The 23450-nt window shown below is 38.6% G+C and overlaps 1 protein-coding gene and 1 non-coding gene across 4 annotated transcripts in view; both read left to right on the top strand.

The window, feature by feature from the left end:
* The window catches only part of IFNE (interferon epsilon), a 107983-nt gene that overhangs the window by 49033 nt on the left and 35500 nt on the right, over positions 1-23450 (top strand). The gene's annotated exons all lie outside the window — the stretch shown is intronic.
* Positions 13907-13982, top strand: LOC140713127 (small nucleolar RNA SNORD55/SNORD39). The gene has a single exon (XR_012094965.1). It is a non-coding gene; the product is annotated as a small nucleolar RNA SNORD55/SNORD39 (small nucleolar RNA).

Genomic DNA, 23450 nt, shown 5'->3' with positions numbered 1-23450 from the left:
TATCAGCATGAGTTAATATTTAACTCCTGCAGCAATGAGGAAGTGCGCTAGTAGATAAATCCAAAACCTTGAACACCAGTAATTCATCTTAATCCTTTCTATGTAATGAGAACAACTGATAGAATATGATAAAAAGAAAAATATAGCATATATACATAAGAACACTGTGTAGAGAAAGTAACTAACCACCCATCAGGGTGTAAATTCCGGGAATGTCTAAGAGAGTTCTTAGAGCCTCAGTTTTCTCATTTCCTCCATTAAAGACAATAAAAACAAAACATTAGCTCAATTTTTGTCACATAGAATGTTTTTCATAAATGCTTATTCCCTCCAGTCAAAGTCAAGATCCTTGCAAGTTTCTATTTTAGGAGAAAGAAAGCAGAGCTAATTCTGTTTAGTTCCTGGCTGTTTCATTCTTGAGAACATTTGCATGGGGGTGTTTCTTTCCTAGAAAAGCTTCATCCTGCCATATCTGGTTTTTGAACTCCTGTTTAGCCTTCAGAATCCTGCTCAGTCATCACTTCCTCTGTGAAGCTTTCCATGACCTCCTTCCAGAAAAAAAAATTATGTCCTTTCCTTGTATTTTTGTATTTTTAGATATTTCTAGTTTTGTTTGTATCATAGTGATACATTTTTTTTTTTTATCTGACAACCATCTCCACTTGGTTGTTGGGTCAGTGATGCCTAACTGCATCAAGTTCATCTCTGTTCTCTATTCCCTGAGATATCAAGGTTAAGTAGTAAATCTTTGTTCTGATGAAATGAAAATGCTTTACCACAATAATGGAAAGATCTTTAAGATTCAGTTTAAAATGTAACAGCTTTTTTTTTTTTTTACTGTGCTCCATTTTTAAAAAATAATGTTATCTTTGCTATAAAATATATCAATTTAATGGCAGAAATTTTGGAAAACATACATTTGTAAAGAAGAAAATTAAAATTATTATTCCACTACTCATAAACATTAGTGTTAGCACTTTGATATGGTTCCTTAGTCTATTAAAGATGTAAATATATGCATACCTACATATTTAAATAAAACTGAGATTGTACAGCCTATGATATTTTGTAACTGTTCTGCTTTTTGCCAAGTAGTTTGTTTCTTCACAAATCAGTAGATATTTGTCCAAGACATTTTTTATGCTTCATTGCATTCTATGATATGAACCTTTATGGTTTATAATAAATAATTTATTATTGAAAATATATTTTTGCAGTTTTGTTTGTTGTTATAAGTCATTCTGCATAAGGATTATTTGTAGGATTGACTATCAGCCAGTTTAGCCGCACTGGTTGTTAAAATACTGAAATATTTCCATATTGATGGGAAAACAGTCATATCCTGTGTTTCCCCATCTCCTTCTCCTGGACTGCTGATGATCCAGTAAGCTAAGGGCATGTAGCAGGTGGTATAGGTGGCATCCTTTCCTGTTAGTCCTGATTGTGATATATCTGTCCAAAATTGTTAACACCCCTGAAATTTTGCATGCATCTTGCTATTTCTTTAAATACTTAGAAGTAAAAATCCTTGATTAACAAATATGTGTCAGGAGTCTATCAGAAAATGGCTCATTCAAATTAGGATAATTCATGGAAGGTTCAATAAAGGAACTATTTAAAAGGAAAGAGTAGAGTGTGAGCAACCCTGATGAAAGCCAAGATGGTTTTCACCAGTTGGCATAAATGTGATGGGGGAGTGGTTACTGCAGCCTGCAAGGAGACAGCCACTTTGAGAAGAATGGAGAATTCCGGTTGAAGGTCACAGTCAATCTGTGGCAGCCCCACCAGGAGTAAGCCCAGAAAATGAATATCCCGACTTCCCTCCTTTCCTGCCATCTCGTTTCCTATCAGGGCTCCTCCTTGCTGGCCCTGAAGGGAAGTCAGAGGACTGCGGAATCTGTTTCTGTCGTCCCCTGCAAGTCAGCCTCCTATGGTGGAGGGTTCATTTGGATGAGTAAACTCAACAGAGAGCTGGCAAACATTTATCCTCTTTATTCCATAGTGAAAATTTGTCTCCAGAAAAATGTTTTAGAGCTTCAAACATACTCTATAATCTCAATGTAAGTTGATATTTACTTTACAGATAATCAGAATTGACCTGTAAGGGGGTGTAATCAGGTGCAGTGTTAGGAGGGAAAAATCACAGGGGTTATTGAGTACCTGACAGATACAAGGAGAGGTAAGAGCCACTGCATTTGTAGGCGCACCTTGGATAAAAGCCTACTGCCCATAAAATAAAGCAGTGGGAAGAGTAACTGCGAAGAGCAAGCATCATTGTGATTATCTTAACTTCTTTTCTATGTAGGCCTGGTGGGCCAGTTCCTGATATTTATGGGATGTTGTAAAATTATCTCAGAAGAGAACTTAAAGAACATCTAAATCAGCTGTATTCAAACTGGTTTTGGCCACAGAATTCTTTCATGAAATGAAGTTTCATGCAAAAGGCTAACATACAAAACACATACAGGTACAGCTGCCTTGCTTGTGAGTGGTGAGCCCTCCACCCTCCCTTCTTCAGTTCTGTACCCCGGGGACTTAGATGATTTGCCTGAGCTCATACAGCTTGCTGGTGATGAAGTCATCCCCAGGACTTACAGTCTCCTGACTATTGACTCTGTCTTCTTGTTTCTATAGATAGAGCCTTCTCCAGTAGTTATCAATTCATCATGGAAGCTTCCCCTCATTTTTCTTCCACTCAACACTGTTGGTTCACCACCTTGTTAACAATAATAAGCTGACTATATGTAACATCAACCCATCTCAAAGCCTTATATATGTGTGGTCTCTTCCCCAGCAGCACATTAGAATTCTGTGGGAAGCTTTTATAAACATACCAGTGCTCAGGCCCTATTTCTAGAGATTCTGATTTGTTAAACTGTGGCGTCGGGGTTCAAGCATCAGTAGGTTTTAAAAGCTGAAAGGGTTCTAGGGAGCAGCAAGGGCTGAGAACCCCTGTTTTGGCAGAGTTCTAGCAAGCATTAGTATTCCCAGAAAGAAGAAAAGCTTGCTTACTTCCAACCCCAGGCAGCAGCTTGTGCTCTCAGCAATTCCATCTCATCCCTGTGGTCACTGACCGTGAATTTGGGGGTAAACAAAAAGTAAGCTTCTTGTATTGAAGAAGGATTGGAGTCTGATTTTATGACATGGAAATTGGGACTAAAATGATCCCAATTATGTTGTTTTTAAGACGTTTCATGTATCAGAAATAATCTGAGTAATAAAACTCTAGTGAGAGGCCAATATCCGTGCTTACAATATGTGATTGGAGATAAAGAGTCCTATTTCTCCAGATTCATCCATTGATATCTCATCATACACTTTAAGTGGTTAGTGTGTATGTGTGTGTATTGCTTGTACAAAAATAAATATAGTTCTTAAAACTGAAGTTTTTTTGGGGAAAATATACATTTTAACTAGGGGTGGTCATATTTTTAATATTTCTAAAATGACTCAGTAGAATTATCTTAAGTTACAGAGTAAATTTTTAGTAGGATTTCTGGGCATCATTTAAAGAGAGTAGTATTTCTAAAAATATAATTTTTTCCCTTATAAATAAATATTGTGAAGGTTTAAATATGAAACTATTAGATGAAGACATTTCTATAATTTGTTACTTAATGTTTTAAATGAATGAACAGTAAGTTCTATTTTTTTGGTTACATTTTCTTTTTACCAGCATTATGAAATCTGTGCATGCTTAATTTTATGTTAACCATCCCATTGTGTTTGAGAAGTGCTGTACTGTCCATTAGCTTCTTCAGTATGGCCCACTCTGATTCTTTATTTCAGGCCTTTAAACAGCCATTGTCCTTAGAGTAGTAGATGTTTTGCAGTGTAGTCAAGGGAAGTTTGCATTTTCTTCTGGATATCAAACCTGATAGAACCAAAGTTGAACTTTTCTGTTACTTTTTAAGGATTTTTTTTCTTGCTCAAAGTCCAATACAAGTTATAGCTCCAGAAAACTAATTATAAATTAATTAGGAAAGTATTTTTTCTCTATTTATGTTGTAAAAGTGTAACATGTTTATTTGTCTTAGAATGCCATGTGTTAATGTCTGTCATGAGAAAATGAAATAGTTTTTATTTTTGGCTTCTTGGTAAAAGATAATTCCTCTCAATACAGGCAGAAACTAATTAAGAATATATAAATGGCTCCTCACTGTAAGAAAAACAGATTTGTGATAATATGTTCAGTTCTATGGCAGACAAAATTCCAAAGGGCAGGGACTTCCTTACCATATAGGGGAATAAGCACTTTGTCCTTGTGGTTATATCAGATTACCAAATGCTGGTAGAAGGATTAACATAAAAGGCTAGTGATGACAATTTGAGTATGAGATTGCTACTGTGGCCCAGAGGGCAGCCCCATCAACACCCTGCCAATTCACATTGTTGTTTGGACTTTGCTTCTCTTCTCTGAAGTTGGGCTTGGGGCTTTTAGGTTTTCACGTCTTATTTCAGTCTTCTTGTTTCCTCTCTCCTGTTTCTTGAGTTGTTTGAGCTGCTTATGGGTGTTTTTTAGGGAAATGATGTATAAACTTTAAGAGGTGTTTCCAGAGCAGGTTAGCTGTTTAAAGGAAATATCTAAAAATGCACACTTTTACTTTAATTCTTGTTTAACATGTATTGATATTTTATCTCTAGGTAGGACTTTGGAGATATGTTTAGTGAAGGGGGAGCACAACTGGAGCAGGTACAAATGAAAAATCTTGGTATTATTTTGTTTTTAAACAAGAGAATTCCCTTTCATGAATCAGATTTGGGTTATGAATCAGAATCTGTATCAGATTTGGGTTATGAAGTATCAATTCTGTACATTCTATATAAAGAGAATAACATGAGAATGATGATGCTTACCTTGCAATGCTTCAGGGAGGATTGGAAATAGTTCAGTAATGCCTGCATAGAGCAGAAACACTGACAGCTGTCACCGTTGTTGTTGTAACTTTTGTTTTCTCCTCCAGACTGTCCATCCCTCTACTCCCAACCTTAGATTACTTGTAACCTGTGCACTCTGCCTTTGCCTCATCTCCTTGATGTGGTCAGACCATATTTCTTCCTGAAACCTCCTCTAATATCTAGCTCTTCTTGGAGCCTTAGTAGTCTTGGATCTGAAAACTGTCCTGTCATCATTAGTGGCTCAGGGCATTAGATTTTAATTAGAACAATAGCCTCTGCAAAAATGTACAGTGATTGGGCCCAGTTTGCCCATATGCCTTCATCAGTAACACCAAAATGACCTGCAAGGGAAAATTGAGGAACAAACAAACAAACAAACAAACAACTTCCAGTAAATATAATTTATTGTTCCTTATCTAGTCTATTCCTTTGTTGGAATAAGGCATTTATCATCATCATCATTATGTTTGTATGTTTGGAATGCTGTCACAAAATAGTATAAACTGGGTGGCTTAAGCAACGTTAATTTATTTTCTCATGGTTCCAAAGGTGGCTTAAGCAACATTAATTTATTTCCCCATGGAACCTAAAACAGAGTGCCAGCTGATTTGGTTTCTCCTGTCCTGGCTTGCAGATGACCACTTTCTTACTATGTCCTCACATTGCCTATCCTCAGTGTGTGCATGTCGAAGGAGAGAGAGCAGAAGCTCTCTGGTGTTTCTTCTTATAAGGTTGCCAATCTTATTAGAGCCAGGGTCCCGCCCTTATGAGCTTATTTAACCCTAATCACTTCCTTAGACGCCCCATCTTTAAATACAGTTATACTTGGGGTTAGGGCTTCAAAATGTGGATTTTGGGGAGACATACACATCCAGTCCAAAATGATCATATTTATCATCATTATCATTTATTTGATGACTTTTATCATTCAAAAGAATGGAAAAGGATAAAATAGTTTGCATTTTAGGTTGTATTGAAGATCTGCTAGATGCTAGCTGCTGTAGCAAACTTGTACGTACATTATTTTGTTTAATTCTTACGTCATTTTATTCTCACAACCCTATTACATAGGTAGTATTTTCCCCATTTGGTAGATAGAAAAACAAGACTCAGGTAAATTAAGTAATTTGGTTATTATACATTGTGCAAGTATGTATAAGGGCTTAGATGAGAATATATCTTCTGTCATTCAGCCTGTACTCTAAACCACCACATCACAGAATTATTATGAAGACACTTATGAGAGGGGGGATGATTTTGGTTCATCTGGGGTAGAGACCTTATATATTTATAGCTGTTTGACTTTATTCTCCAATCTAAGGTTCATAGTTGACTCCCAGTTGGCTTAAATCCCCTCTCCAGTCCAGCCTCTAAGGGGAATCACCTGTATAGCATTTTACCAAGATGCCCAGGGTAGTGAAAAGATCCAGGATAGCTGGGAATCTCTGCTAAGATATTAATTGAACCTCTCCAAGGCAGCCACAAAACCACCTCCACTCTTTTATTCCTCTCAATTTTATATCATATTCAAGATCTCAGTGGTAGATTTTATTGGATGTAGACACTCACTTTTTGATTCCCTCCACCAAAACAAATTGAGAAACTCAGATGTAGGCCACACACTAAAAAAATACTAGGGAAAGCTCTGATCTCTATGAAGAGAGAAATAAGGGATGAAGGAGGAGATTCAGTTGGTACAAGGTTAACATAATTATGTTGATAATGGTCAACTTCATGTTCCTGAATTGTCAAATAGCTTGTTTATTAGATTTTAAAAAACAACATATTTTTAACTTTATTCTTTGCTTAATAATTTGATGTACTGTTTTTGAGTGGATGAAAAGAAGAAAGGAATGAGAACACAAAGTATTGCTATTAGAAATAATCCTATCCAGAAGTCCACAAAGGTTTAGACATAGAAGAATTTGCCATTATGACTTTATTTCCACAGGGCCCCTAGTCTCCACTTGGTTTCTCATTTTTGATTTATGCTACCTTAATATTTTTGTGTATTCACCACTTGAGATTTTTTGCTTGCTTTCTTTTCTGTTTCACATCCTCCCATAGTCTCTACAGAAGGTTCTGCTGCCTGGGTAGAATTTAGTATACCCTGCCACAATGGTTTGCATAGCAAGAGAGCTGTATTAGCACAGCTTTTCTAGTGAGTGCTGACCATCACCTTCCTTGAAAATATGCTTAGCTGTGAATAAATGTACAGGTACACCTTGTGTTATTGTGCTTCACTTTGTTGCACTTCACAGATTGTGCTTTTTACAAATTGCAAGTTTGTGGCAACCTTGCATCCAGTAAGTTTATCAGAATCATTTTCCCAACAGCATGTGCTCACTGGGTATCTCTGTCGCATTTTGTTAATTCTCATGGTATTTCATACTTTATTATTATTACTATATCTGTTATGGTGATCTGTAATCTTTGATGTTACTATTGCAGTTGTTTTAGATGCCATGAACTACACCAATATAAGACAGGGGACTTAATTGACAAATGTGTATGTTCTCACTACACCACTAACCCCCTGTTTCCCCGTCTTCTTCCTCTGTTCAGGCCTCCCTCTTCTTTGACACACAAAGATATTGAAACTGGGCCAATTACTAGCCCTACAATGGCCTCTTAAGTGTTCAAGTAGAAGAAAAAGTCACACATCTGTCACTTTAAATCAAAAAGTAGAAATGATTAAGCTTAGTGAGGAAAGCATCTCTAACACTAAGATAGATTGAAAGCTGGGCCTCTTGTACCAAATCATCAAGTTTTTAATATAAAGGAAAAGTTCTTGAAGTAAATTAAAATTGCTACTCCGGTGTACAAACAAATGATAAGAAAGCGAAACAGCTTTATTGCTGATAGGTAGAAAGTTTTAGGGGTCTGGATGGAAGATCAGACCAGCCATAACATCCCCTTAAGCCAAAGCCTAATCCAGAACAAGGCTCTAACTCTCTTCTTGAGAGATTCTATCAAGGCCCTAACTCTCTTCTTGAGAGAGATTCTATCAAGTCTTAGAGGTAAGGAAGCTGCAGGAGAAAAGTTTGAAGCTAGCAGAGGTTGCTTCATGAGAAGGAGACTAATGTAAAACTGCATGGTGGAGCAGCACATGCTTGCATAGAAGCTGCAGTAAGTTATCTAGAAGATATAGCTAAGATAATTTATGAAGGTGGCTGCACTAAACAGCAGATTTTCAATGTAGACAAAACAGCCTTCTATTGGAAAAGGATGCCATCTAGGACTTTCATAGCTAGAGAGGAGAAGTCAATACCTGGTTTCAAAGTTTCAAAGGACAAGGTGATTCTTTCATTAGGGGCTAATACAGCTGGTAACTATAAGTTGAAACCAGTGCTCATTTACCATTCTAGAAATCCTAGGGCCCTTAAATATTATGCTAAGTTGACTCTGCCTATGCTCTATCAATGGAACAACAATGTGCCTGGCTGACAGCACATCTGTTCACAGCATCATTTACTGAGTATTTTAAGCCCATTGTTGAGACCAGCTGCTCAGAAAAAAAAAGATTTCTTTTAAAATACTGTTGCTCATTGATAATGTACCTGATCACCCAAGAGCTCTGATGGAGATATTTTAGGAGATGAATGTTGTTTGCCTTGCTGCCAACACAACACTCTTGCTGTAGCCCATGGATCAGTGTTTAATTTTGACTTTCAAGTGTTACTATTTAAGAACTACATTTTATAAGGCTATAGATGCTGTAGATAGTTCCCTCCCTGGTGGATCGGGGTTGCATAAATAGAAAGTCTTCTGGAAAGGACTTACTCTAGATGTCGTTAAGAACATTTATGATTCATGGGGGAGGGTCAAAATATCAACATTAACAGGAGTTGGGAAAAAGTTTATTCCAGCCCTTGTGGATGACTTTGAGTGGTTCAAGACTTCAGTGGAAGAAGTAACTGCAGATGTGGTGTGAACAGCAAGAAAATTTGAATTAGAAGTGGAGCCTGAAGATGTGACTGAATTACTGCAGTCGTATAATATAATAAAACTTGAATATATAAGGAGTTAATTCTTATAGGTGACCAAGAAAGTGGTTTCTTGAGGTGGAATAACTCCTGGTGAAGATGCCGTGAATATTGTTGGAATGACATCAAAGGATTTAGAATATTCCATAAACTTAGTTGATAAAGCAGTTGCAGTGTTTGAGAAGATTGACTCCAGTTTTAAAGGAAATCTTACTGTGGGCAGAATGCTAAATAGCATCCCATGCTATAGAGAAAGCTTTCTTTAAAGGAGAGTTGATTGATGCTGTTTTAGTTAAGAAATTGCAGAGAGAGGGCAAGATGGCCAACCAAATGCACCCAGGAAGAACAGCTACCACCGATGGACCAAGACACTGGCACACACTCCTCACAGACCTTCAGAGGGAAGGCACCTAGAGTAGATGGAAGGAAGACACAGAAGCTGGGCTGAAGTGCGAGGAAGCTTGGAATTCTGCACAGGATTACCATGCACTGGGACTCATTCCTGGCCCTTAAAGACTCCAGGGGAACGGGTGATTTGAATTGGCAAGGATCAAGCCACTTTCACCATGGGCCTTTGGCTGCTTAGAGAAGTGGTAGGGGCATCATGCCAGCTGAAGTGGAGCCCAGAGCTCTTGGTGTGGGACTGTCTGTAGCAGAGCACTGCCAGGGAAGCCCATCTCCCTAAGCTTGACTTGCTTCCATGGGACACCTTAGCCCTAGGGGAACTGTTGGACCTGAACTCTGCAGGGTGGTCGTGCCCACCAGATGGCGCCAGTCTGATCTGAGCACCACTTGGTCTGCTGGCCTCTCCTGGACCCCAGCCTGGCCATACCTAGTTGCAGGGCAGCCTCAGGTCCCCTGGGGGCCAACATCATAGCTTCTGCACTGGTGGACCCTGCATGACCAGTGGAGAGCTCCAGCAGAGCAGCCCCCACAACCACACGCCAGCCCACCCATTCCCTCCCTGCACAGCCATTTCCCCAGGACCCACAGCAACACCCCACATTGCTTTGCCAGCACGTGTGTGTGGGAGCAGGTTTTGCTGCCTTTGTTCTGTCAGTGTTCCTGTGTGCATGCACCCTCCTCTGCCACTGCTGTGGTGGGTGTGCACTTGCTCTTTCTTCCCCTGCCAGACCACCATTGCAGTCAGAGTCTTGGAGGACCCATGGAAAATCAGCCCCACTCCCACTAGCACCACACCCTTGCACCAACACTGCCACAGAAGTGAAACTAGGCACAGAGAACAGCAAACCTCCCCTGCCCTGAGCAACCACCGCTTCATGCAGTTCACAGAGAATGCATACAGACCTGCACCCACCAGCACCCTGCTCCCATGCATCCCCAAGACAGCACAATCATGTGTTAGAATCACCAGCAGGGGTCCCCCAACCTCTGGAGCCCTGCTGTCTCTACCACTGTGGTGAACACCTGCATGGAGGCAGGCACCCAGGAACCCACTGGTACCCTGTCACAGCTGATGAGTATGTACCCTGCTGCACTGTCACTGCTGCTGGCATATGCAAATGAGGAAGAATGCTGCTGCCACTGCACTATGAACACACAGTCCTGAGGTTGGGAGCTGAGTGTTGGCCCCCTAAAACCTTCCAGAAACAAACCAGTAGGCTAAATCCACCTTTTACCACAAACTCTCAAGGTCATCAAATAAGATAAAAGGAAAATAAAAACATCCAACAGTCAGCAACTTCAAAGACTGAAGAAACACCAGCTCATAAAAATGAGAACGAACCAGCACAAAAACTCTGACAACTCAAAAGCCAGAGTACCTTCTTTCCTATAAACAACTGCAGGTGTTCTGAACTGGGCTGAGATAGCTGAAATGACAGAAATAAAATTCGAAATATGGATAGGAACAATGATCATTGGCCTTCAGGGCACACTGAAACCCAATCCAAGGAAGCTAAGAATCACAATTAAACAATGCAGGAGCTGACAGACACAATGACCCGTGTAGAAAAGAACATAACCAGCCTGACAGAGCTGAAAAACACACTACAAGAATTTCGTAGTGCAATCACAAGTATTAATAGCAGAGCAGAACAAGCAGAGGAAAGAATCTCAGAGCTTGAAGACTGGCTTTCTGAAATAAAACAGTCAGACAAGAATAGAGATAAAAGAATGGAAACAAATGAACAAAACCTCTGAAAAATACTGAGTTCTGTAAAGAAACCAAATCTGTGACCCAGTGATGTCCCTGAAAGAGATGGGGAGAGTATAAGTGAACTTGTAAAACATGTTTCAGGATATCATCCATGGAAACACTTCCAACCTAGCTAGAGAAACCAACATTCAAATTCAGGAAATGCAGAGAACCCTAGTAAGATACTTCACAAGAAGGTCATCCCCAAGACACATAATCATCAGATTCTCCAAGGTCAAAATGAAAGAACAAACGTTAAAGGCAGCTAGAGAGAAAGGTCAGGTCACCTACATAGGGAAGCCTATCAGACTAAGAGCAGACCTCTCAGCAGAAACCCTACAAGCCAAAAGAGATTGGGGGCCAATATTCAACGTTCCTAAAAAACTTCTAACCCAGAATTCATATATTTTCGAACTAATCTTCATAAGCAAAGGAGAAATGAGATCCTTTCCAGTCAAACAAATGCTGGAATTCATAACCACCCGACTTGCCTTACAAGAACTTCTCAAGGAGGCTCTAAATATGGAAAAACTGTTAACAGCCGCTACAAAAACACATGGAAGTACACAGACCAGTGATAAAGCAACCACACAAGTCTGAATGATAACCAGCCAACATCATGACAGGATCAAGCCCACATATATAAATACTAACCTTGAATGTAAATGGGCTAAATGCATATGCAGATGATTAAAACTGGATCCTTTCCTTATACCATACAGAAAAGTTAAGGTGGATTAAATGTAAAATCAAAAACTATAAAAACCCTGGAAGACAACCTAGGCAGTACCATTCAGGACAGTGGCATGGGCAAAGATTTCATGCCAAAAGCAATTGCAACAAAATAAAAAATTGAGAAATGGGATCTAATAAAATGAAAGAGCTTCTGCACAGCACGAGAAACTATCAACAGAGTAAACAGACAAGCTACAGAATGGGAGAAAATTTCTGTAAACTATGCATTTGACAAAGGTCTAATGTCCAGCATCTATAAGGAACTTAAACAAATTTGCAAGAAAAAAAAAAAAAAACAACCCCATTAAAAAGTGTCAAAGAACATGAACAAACACTTTTCCAAACAAGACATACAGGCAGCCCACAATCATGAAAAAAGCTGAACATCATTGATCATTAGAAAAATGCAAATCAAAACCACAGTCAGATACAATTCTCAATTAGAATGGCTATTATTAAAAGGTCAAAAAATAACAGATGCTGGCGAGGTTGTGGAGACAAAGGAATGCTTATACACTGTTGATGGGTGTATAAATTAGTTCAACCATTGTGGAAGACAGTGTGGCGATTCCTCAAAGACCTAAAACCAAATACCATTCCACCCAGCAATCCTATTACCAGGTATATACCTGAAGGAATATAAATAATTCTGTCATAAAGACATATGCATATGTATGTTCATTGCAGCACTATTCACAATAGCAAAGACATGGAATCAATGTAAATGTCGATCAATGATGCAAAGATATGGATGGAGCTGGAGGCCATTATCTTTAGCAAACTAACACAGAAACAGAAAACCAAATACTGCATATTCTCACTTATAAGTTGGCACTAAATGATGAGAACACATGGACACATAGTGGGGAACAAGCCACACTTGGAACTATTGGAGAATGGAGGGTATGAGGAAATAGAGGATCAGGAAAAATAACTAATGAATACTAGGCTTAATACCAGTGTGATGAAATAATCTGTACAACAAACCCCCGTGATACAGGTTTACCTGTGTAACAAACAACGTGTACTTCTGAACTTAAAAGTAAAAAATAAAAGGAATTGGGAGGCCGAGACGGGCGGATCACGAGGTCAGGAGATCAAGACCATCCTGGCTAACCCGGTGAAACCCCGTCTCTACTAAAAAATACAAAAATCTAGCCGGGCGAGGTGGCGGGCGCCTGTAGTCCCAGCTACTCGGGAGGCTGAGGCAGGAGAATGGCGTGAACCCGGGAGGCGGAGCTTGCAGTGAGCTGAGATCGGGCCACTGCACTCCAGCCTGGGCGACAGAGTGAAACTCCGCCTCAAAAAAAAAAAATAAATAAATAAATAAAATAAAAAATAAAAGGAATTATAATAAATATTTAACACAAAAAAGATTTTAAAAAATGGGTAAAATGCCCCAATCAAGAGGTACATAGTGGTAAATTGGAGTAGGAACCAAGACTCATTGGTATGGTGTCTTCAAGAGACCCATCTCACACGCAGTGAGACCCATAGGCCCAAAATAAAGGGCCAGAGAAAAATCTACCAAGCAGACAGAAAACAGAAAAATCCAAATTTCAGACAAAACACACTTTAAACCAACAAAGGTTAAAAAAAGATATCACATAATGGTAAAGGCTTCAATTCAACAAGGAGACCTAACTAATCTAAATATATATGCGCCCAACAGAAGAGCATCCAGATTCATAAAGCAAGTTTTTAGAGATCTATGAGGCTTAGATAACCACATAATAATAGTGAGAGACTTCAGCACCACACTGACAGTATTAGATCATCAAGGCAGAAAATTAACAAGGATATTCAGGACCTGAACTCAGCACTGGACCAAATGTACCTGATAGACGTCTCCATCCAAAAGCAACAGATATATATTCTTCTCACTGCCACATGGTACATACTCTAAAATCAATGACATAATTGGACACAAAACATTCCTCAGCAAATGCTGTATAATGAGTACTAGGCTCATTATAATAACCACCCTCTCAGACCACACCACAATCAAATTAGAAAACAAGACTAAGAAATCCACTTAAAACTGTATATTTAAATGGAAATAGAATAACCTACTCCTGAATGACTTTTGGGTAAATAGTAAAATTAAGGCAGAAACCAAGTTCTTTGAAACTATTGAGAACAAAGATGCAGCATACCACTCGAGTGTGCAGTGGGGAAGCCAACCTTGGAGAGCTGAGCATGTGAGAAAAAAAAAAAAAGAAGCAACATACCAGAATCTCTGGGACACAGCTAAGGCAGTGTTAAGCAGGCAATTTATAGCACTAAATGCTCACATCAAAAGTTAGAAGTACCTCAGTTTAACAACCTGACATCACAACCAAAAGGACTAGAGAACCAATAGCACACAAACCCCAAAGTTAGCAAATGACAAGAAATACTGAAAATCAGAGCTGAACTGAGATTGAGACATGAAAAAACATTCAAAAGATCAATGAATTTAGGAGTAGGTTTTTGAAAAAAAAATTACTAAAATAGGTAGATTCGTAGTTAGACTAATAAAGAAGAAAAACTAGAAGATCCAAATAAACAGAAATGACAAAGAGGATATTACTGCTGACCCTATAGAAATACAGATAGCCATCAGAGAAGATTATGAACACTTCCATGCACGTAAACTAGAAAATCTCAAAGAAATGGATAAATTCCTGGAGACATACATCCTCCCAATATTGAGCCAAGAAGAAATTGAATCCCAGAACAGAACAATAATGAACTCCAAAATTGAATCAGTAGTAAGTAGCCTACCAACCAAACAGAACTAGAGCCAAATTCTACCATATGTACAAAGAAGAGCTAGTACCATTCCTATGGAAACTATTCCAAAAATTGAGGAGGGACTCCTCCCTAACTCATCCTATGAGGCCAGCATCATTCTGATAACAAAACCTGGCAGAGACATGACAACAACAACAAAAAAACTTCAAGCCAATATCCTTGATGAATAGCAATGCAAAAATCCTCAACAAAATACTGGTAAACCAAATCTAGCAGCACATCAAAAAGCTTATCCACCACAGTCAAGTAGGCTTTATCCCTGGTATACAAGTTGGTTCAACAAACCCAAATCAGTAAATGTGATTCATCACATAAGCGGAACAAAAGACAAAAACCATATGATTATCTCAATAGATACAGAAAAGGCTTTTGATAAAATTCAAAACCCCTTCATGTTAAAATATCTCAATAAACTAGGTATTGAAGGAACACACCTCAAAATAATGGGAGCCATCTATAGCAAACCCACAGCCAACATCATACTAAATGGGCAAAAGCTGGAAGCATCTTTCTTGAAAACAGACACAAGACAAGGATGCCCTCTCTCACACCTCCTATTCAACATAGTATTGGAAGTCCTGTTCTGAGCAATAAGCAAAAGAAATAAATAAAGGGCATCCAAATAGGAAGACAGGAAGTCAAACTATTTCTGTTTGTAGATAACATGATCCTAAATCTAGAAAACCTCATATTCTTGGTCCAAAAGCTCTGTCAGCTGATAAACAATTTCAGAGTCTGAGGATAAAAAATCAAGGTACAAAAATCACTAGCATTACTTTAGAACAACATTAACTAAACTAGAATTACTTTCCACCAGTGTGGCCAAGAGCCAAATCAAGAGCACAGTCCCATTCACAATTGCCACAAAAGAATAAAGTACCTAGGAATATAGCTAACCAGGGTGGTGAAAGCTCTCTGTAAGGAGGACTACAAAACACTTTTCAAATAAATCAGAGATAACACCAACAAATGGAAAAATATTCCATGCTAATGGATAGGAAGAATCAATACTGTTAAAATGGCCATACTGCTCAAAGCAATTTGTAGATTCAATGCTATTCCTATCAAACTACCAATGACATTCTTCACAGAACTAGAAAAAAACTATTTAAAAATTCATATGGAACCAAAAAAGATCCCAAAACATAAGAAAATCCTGAGCGAAAAGAACAAAGCTGAGAGCATCATGTTACTTGACTTCAAACCATACTCTAGGGCTATAATAACTAAAACAGCATGGTGTTGGTACAAAAACAGACACATAAACCATTGGAACAGAGTGGAGAGCCCAGAAATAAGGCCTTGCACCTACAACTATCTGACCTTTGACAAAGCTGACAAGAATAAGCAATGGGGAAAGGACTCCATATTCAATAAATGGTGCTGGGATAACTGGCTAGCCATATGCAGAAGACTGAAACTGGACCTCTTCCTTATACCATATACAAAAATCACTTAAAGATGGATTAAAGGCTAAATGTAAAACCCAACACTATAGAAACCCTGTAAGACAACCTAAGCAATACCATTCTGGACATAGGAGCAGGCAAAGATTTTATGACACAGACACCAAAAGCAATTTCAACAAAAGCAAAAATTGACAAATGGAATCTAAATAAGCTAAAGAGTGTCTATGCAGCAAAAGAAACTGTCAACAGAATAAACAGACAACCTACAGAATGGGAGAAAAATTTTGCAAATTATGCTTCTGAGAAAGGTGTAATATCCAGTGTCTATAAGGAACTTAAACCAATTTACAAGAAAAAAACAACCCCATTAAAAAGTGGGCAAAGGACAAAAAGGAATGAGTTCCTGTCCTTTGCAGGGACATGGATGGAGCTGGAAGCCATTATCCTCAGCAAACTAACGGAGGAACAGAAAACCAAACACCACGTGATCTTACAAGGAGGAGCTGAACAAAGAGAACACATACACTGGGGAACAACATACACTGGGGCCTGTCAAGGTGAGGGCAGGAGGAGGGAGCCATCAGGAAAAATAGCTAATGCATGCTGAGCTTAATACTTAGAACATGGGTTGATAGGTGCAGCAAACCACTACAGTACACATTTATGTAACCTGTGCATCCTGCACATGTGCCCTGTAACTTAAAAAAAAAAAGTGGGTAAAGGATGTGAACAGACACTTTTCAAAAGGAGACAGATCCTTATGCAGCCAACAGGCGTATGAAAAAAAGCGGAACATCACTGATCATTAGAGAAATACAAATCAAAACAATGAGATACTATCTCACACCAGTCAGAATGACTTTTATTAAAAATTCAAGCAATAACAAATGCTGGCAAGGTTGTGGAGAGAAAGGAATGCTTATTCACTGTTGGTAGAAATGTAAATTTGTTCAACCATTGTAGAAGACAGATATCTCAAAAACCTAAAAACAGAAATACCATTCGACCCAGCAATCCCATTACTAGGATATAAATCGTTCTGTCATAAAGGAATAGAAATCATGCTGTTATAAAAGAATAAAAATCATTCTGTCGTAAAGACACATGCCCATGTATGTTCATTGTGGCACTATTCACAATAGCAAAGACCTGGAATTAACCAAAATGTACATCAATGATAGACTGGATAAAGAAAATGTGATACACACCAGTTAGAATGGCGATCATTCAAAAGTCAGGAAACAACAGGTGCTGGAGAGGATGTGGAGAAATAGGAACACTTTTACACTGTTGGTGGGATTGTAAACTAGTTCAACCGTTATGGAAAACAGTATGGCGATTCCTCAAGGATCTAGAACTAGATGTACCATATGACCCAGCCATCCCATTACTGGGTATATACCCAAAGGATTATAAATCATGCTGCTATAAAGACACATGCACACGTATGTTTATTGCGGCACTATTCACAATAGCAAAGACTTGGAATCAACCCAAATGTCCATCAGTGACAGACTGGATTAAGAAAATGTGGCATATATACACCATGGAATACTATGCAGCCATAAAAAAGGATGAGTTTGTGTCCTTTGTAGGGACATGGATGCAGCTGGAAACCATCATTCTTAGCAAACTATCACAAGAACAGAAAACCAAACACCGCATGTTCTCACTCATAGGTGGGAACTGAACAATGAGATCACTTGGACTCGGGAAGGGGAACATCACACACCGGGGCCTATCATGGGGAGGGGGGGAGCGGGGAGGGATTGCATTGGGAGTTATACCTGATGTAAATGACGAGTTGATGGGTGCTGACGAGTTGATGGGTGCAGCACAGCAACATGGCACAAGTATACATATGTAACAAACCTGCACGTTATGCACATGTACCCTAGAACTTAATGTATAATAATAATAATATAATAATAAAAATACTTGATTAAGGGAAAAAAAATGTGATACAGATACATCCTGGAATACTATGTAGCCATAAAAAAGAACATGTAGGAACACGGATGGAGCTGGAGGCCATTTATCCTTAGGAAACTGACACAGGAACAGAAAACCAAATACCAGGTGTTTTCACTTACAAGTGGGAGCTAAATGATGAGAACACTTGGACACATCAAAGGGAACAACAGACACTGGGGCTTACGAGAGGGTGAAGGTTGGGAGGAGGGAGAAGATCAGGAAAAATAACTAATGGGTACTAGGCTTAATACTTTGGTGACTAAATAATAAGTACAACAAACCCCCATGACACAAGTTTACCAATATAACAAACCTGCACATATACTCCTGAGCTTAAAATAAATGTTAAAAAAACTTAGTGAGAGAAAGGAAATTGCCAGAGTCACCCCAGCCTTCAGCTGACACCACTGTATGATCAGTCAGTAGCCATCAAGAGCAAGGGAAGACCCTCCACCAATAAAAAGGTTACAACTTGCTGGAGGCTCAGCTGATCATTAGCATTTTTTTAGCAATATTTAAAAAATAAGATATGTACTTTTATTTAGACATAATGCTAGTGCACAGTTTATAGACTACAGTGTAATATAACTTCTATATGCACTGGAAAGCAAATTTGACTTGCTTTATTGTGATATTCACTTTATTGTGGTGGTCTGGAACAGACCCACAGTATCTCCAAGGTATGCCTGTAGGAGCTTCTCTAGAGCTTTGATGTTTGGCTGGATATTTTAAAAATAAATGCACACCCCATTCCTGAATCCAGAAGTTTTTCAGTCATAGTGTCAATATCTGTAGGTCATGAGCATGCCCATTCAGCATTTATTGGGCTTAACATATGTGCAGGTTCTTTGGTGGGCCTTGGGATAAAAAGTGTACGAAGACATGGTCCATGCCCACAAAGAGCTCAAAAGCTAGTGGGAGAGGTATGTGTACAATGAGAACAGGGACTACATCAAGGTGGTAGAAGTGGAGAGACACAGGCAAAGAAGGGGACACTACCTAACCATTGTTTTAAAGGATTAATTCTGGTTTGCCAGGTAGACCAAGTGGCATGTTCAGGGAGTGTTACAGAGTTAGGGAACAACACTTGCAAAGGGCTCAAGACTTAGCATCTAAGGGAATGCCACTTGTGGGTGATGGAAATGTCTGGAAGCCCTTGACTTTTGGATTACTTGGGAAATTCCTCTGAAATGTGTGCATTATGCCTGACTTTGGTCTTAGTTGGGTCACAGGCAACCGTATATGCCTGATAATTTAGATGCCTGATAATTATATGCCTGATAATATAAATGTTTTGTATTTTATGTGTTTCGACAGTATTCTGAAGTTTATCGACAAACTGGAAAATGGAGTCATTTATAGTTTTGTTGTGAATCAACATGGTGAATCATTTTTTTTTATTTTTTTTTTATTTTTTATTTTTTTTTTTGTTTGTTTTTGTTTTTGTTTTTTTGAGCTTAGAATGCTTCCTTTCGGAATTATGAAGCAGAATGACCATTTAGAGGAATATTTCAGGGGCTGAAGAAGTGGCAGGAACAAAGTGGGAATGGCATGCCGGAGGTAGTGAGGAAATGATTACGGCCCCAAAGAGAAGGCCTGTTGGTCCGTAGAAAATAAGGGTGGTAATGTTGGAAGTTAGTCTGGGGGCATAGATAGAATGCAGACTCTAAGGGAAGACATGCTGAATTCAGATTCTAACATTAACTAGCACTGTGATTGTGAACTAATCATTTAACCTTTCTGAGGTTTAGTTTTCTCAACTATATAGTATAAAATGGAAAAAAAGTTCTTCAACAACATTTCAATTTGGAGTTAGGATTTAATAAAAGAATACAGCTCTTGACAATATATTCTAAATACATCTTACCTTTGGTTCAGACTTTGGAGGATATAGAATATGAATTTACTGTGTAAGTCAACCATTACAAATATTTTATTTTTTAAAGATATGCACATGTTACAGTCCACTTGTGCTGCTATAACAAAATACCACAGACTAGGTAATTTATAAAGAAGAGAAACTTATTTTTCACAGTTCTGGAGGCAGGGAGATCAAGGCACTGGCAGGTTTGGTGTTTGCCAAGGGCCAGGTCTCCACTTCCAAGATGGTGCCTTTTTGCCGCCGCCTGCTGAGAGGATGGACACTGTATAGGCACATGGCCAGAAGGTGGAAGGGCAAGAGAGTGCTCCCTTCAACCTCCAGCCCTTTTATAAGGATACAAATCTCATCCATGAGGGTGGAATCCTCATGACTTAATCACCTTTCAGAGGCCACACCTCTTAATACTGTTGCCTTGGGGATTGTCTGAACATAAATTTTGGAGGGGCACCATTTTTCAAACTAAAGCAGCACTGTACTAAATCTTTATGGGTAGGTGACTATACAGTCATGAAAAAGTCCTTTTGAAATGTCTTTTTTTGATGAAAAAATGCTTGCCTGGGCCTTAGGAAGCACCATATAAATACTGGTAAGTCACTGAGCTCCTCCTGTGACTCATAATGGTCCCAAATTCTCTACATTTCTACACGTGAAAATGTTGTTCATCTGCTTTCAGAATACTTTCGTTTCTTTCCAGAAGTGTTGATGGGTTTGAATGGATCTATCCCTAGTCTTTCACCACCCTTGTTCCTTTAATGTCAACAGCATACATTTTTTAGGTGACTGACTAGGATTTGGGTGGCAGTCCATGGCCATGAAATCCAGAGGAAGTAGAATGGCTTATATGTAAAGAAAGAAATGGCTCTAGTAGAAAATAAACATTTGAATTAACTAATGTGATAAGGTACATATTCTAAAGTCTAGTTCAATTTTTAGATTCATGGAAAATTTGTGAAGCGGGAAAGAATTCGTCCTCAGTCTCTAAAGCTGATATTAAATTAGGCATGTATACTCTTTCCTTCTTAAGCTTAGTTTCCTTAGAAGGTTCAATATAGTTCAAGCAGTTTTCACAGTGGGGCTGTATTTTGCCATCTAACAAAGGCTCAGCGCAGCCTTCCTTCAGGTCACTTCAGCCACATAAGGCTTATGAACTTTTCTAGTGCAACAGGGTATGATTTAGTGTTCAAGGAACATCATTCTTCAAATAAATTGATGTCACAGATTCTTTGAATAGATGTTCCCAATGGTGGCCTTAGACTAGGATTAACTCAGAGTCTCTCTAAGTATAAGTCTGCATTTTTAAAGTATCTGTTGTGTTTTAGAGTTCCCTATCAGTGAAAGTCACCACTGCTTATGTAGGAGCATAGAGCAGAAAACTGTTTTTTTTTTTTTTTTTTTCTTGGTTCTTCCATTTTCTTAGGCCCTCAAGCCTCAAGCAAATTTTCTCATCTGCTTCCCAAATGTATCTTGACCCAAATATATATTGAATCTGTGTGCTTTTTTTTCCTAATCCAAGGTTACACCATCTCTGCACAGACAGCCTTGTTGGCTCCTAGATGGTTTCTGGTTTCTGTGCATCCATTCTGGCCCCTTCTGTCCGTTTACCCCTATACAGTAGCCAAAGTAATCTTGTCAAACACAAATCTTGTTGTTTGACTTCCTTACAGCCCTTTAGTGGTTTCCCACCATCTTAATAAGATAACCCAAATTCATAGTACTTTCTCATTTAACCAATACTGACTGATCTCTCTGTAAGTTTCTTTCATCACAGTGTATTCTGGGCATGCAGAGATAAGTAAGACTTTCCTCCTACTCTTAAGGAACCTATAGTCTAGCAAAACAATTAATCAGTGTTTGCTCATTTGTCTATAAATGTTCATTGAAATCCTATTGTTTACCAGCACAGTGCAGAATAAGGAGTTGGTGACTTGTTGTGCATGTAATGAAATGGGTGACTTGAATACACATGGCCTATTTGCTCTTCTAATGACAATTTTGACCTAGTTAGCCTAAATCCAAAGCACATGATTTTAATCATTATACTTATATCAGTTATTTTCTACAATAATACTGCATAGCAAACAACCAAAAAACCTCAAATAAGTTCAGCAAAAAAACCTCAAATAAGTTTACTGCTTACACATCTGCGGTGGGTCACCTAAGCAGCTCTATTAATTTTGGTTGGCGTTGCTCACATGTTGGGGTTGGGTTGCTTTTGGCTGATCTAGATTGGCCTTGGCTGGGGGGATAACTAGGGAGACTTGGCCATGTTCTTTGTGCCTTATTCTTCAGTAGAGTAGTCTGGGTATGCTCTCATATTGATGACAAAGGATCAAGAGAGAGCAGGCAGGCCCAGTCTCACCAGTGCTTTTTAAGCTCTGTTTGCATCGTATCTTGCTCACATCACAAGCTGACCAAGACAAATTATATAGCTAACTCCAGAGTCAGAATATGTACTGCAAAGTCACATGGCCAGGATTTGGATCCAGGGAGAATTCAGCCATCATTGTAATCCATCGTGATGCTGTATTTGTTCTTATTATAGCTTGTGTATAACTTGATCATAGGATTTACCAAATTATGTGGAAATACATACTGTCAACTCCCACTTGGAAACCCATTATAGGTAAAGGCCCTGTCTTCAGCATGATGCCTGGCATATAATAGAAGACCAACAAATGTTAAATTAATGGAATTATTAGTAGGTTGATGACTTTGGGATGTTTACTCCTAGATAATTAAACTTTCTCAGCCTCAGCTTAGTCATTTATAAATAGCGATAATAATATCTACCACTGCCATTTTTTGAGGATTAAGTATGGGAAAAATGTAAAAGTATATACTGCTTACTCAAAAAAGATAGTTACTTCTCCCCTCCTCCCCCACCTTCCCTTTTTAGTGGGTTTTTATGAATTTTAAAAAATAGGAAATGTTTTAATTTTGGCTCATTTTAAGCAAGAGGTTATAGAATAGAGAGCTCTCAGTTCAAAATATCTTCCATATTTTCTACTGATTATTACTACTTTAGTATAATACTCATCTCCTAAAAATTGGGATCTCTTTGGATGCTTAAGCTTATTAACAATTTGCAGTTTGTCTTGAATCCTTATAACGAAGGGGTAGATTTCCTCTTCCTCATTCCTATAGACAACATATGTGAAGAGGAAAAGGGAATTTGGAAGCATAGTGGAGTGGAATTTTGGGAAATGGGGTATTTTGTGGGAGGAGAAACCTGGTGTAGGTATGTGGTGTGTCTGTATATTGGGGGATGTGGGGAATTGGATAGGCAGAGGGAAGAGAGTGTGAGGTCTTCTAGCAGGCAAGACAGGGCTGGTGGGGCAGAGAATAAAAACCGAACTCTTTTTTGTCAGTTTTTCTATACTTTGTAGTTGCCCTGGGGATCGTTTCTGATACCTGATACAGATATTCAGTTGTATTTTATTAGTATTGCTAAATTTAAAAGAGTTATATTCTGTATTTGGTGGTGTTTTTCCATAAAAAAGATTATATAAAAATTAAAATTACATATGCTGTAAATGTGTATACACACACGTATACATATACAGGCTTGCTAATGTAAAGACACTTTAAAAATCTTTGATTTTATAAATTCC

The sequence above is a fragment of the Chlorocebus sabaeus genome, chromosome 12 (assembly GCF_047675955.1).
Source record: "Chlorocebus sabaeus isolate Y175 chromosome 12, mChlSab1.0.hap1, whole genome shotgun sequence".
Classification (NCBI taxonomy): domain Eukaryota; kingdom Metazoa; phylum Chordata; class Mammalia; order Primates; family Cercopithecidae; genus Chlorocebus; species Chlorocebus sabaeus.
The sequence above is the reverse complement of the archived record's forward strand: the minus strand, read 5'-3'. Positions and strand labels throughout refer to the sequence as shown.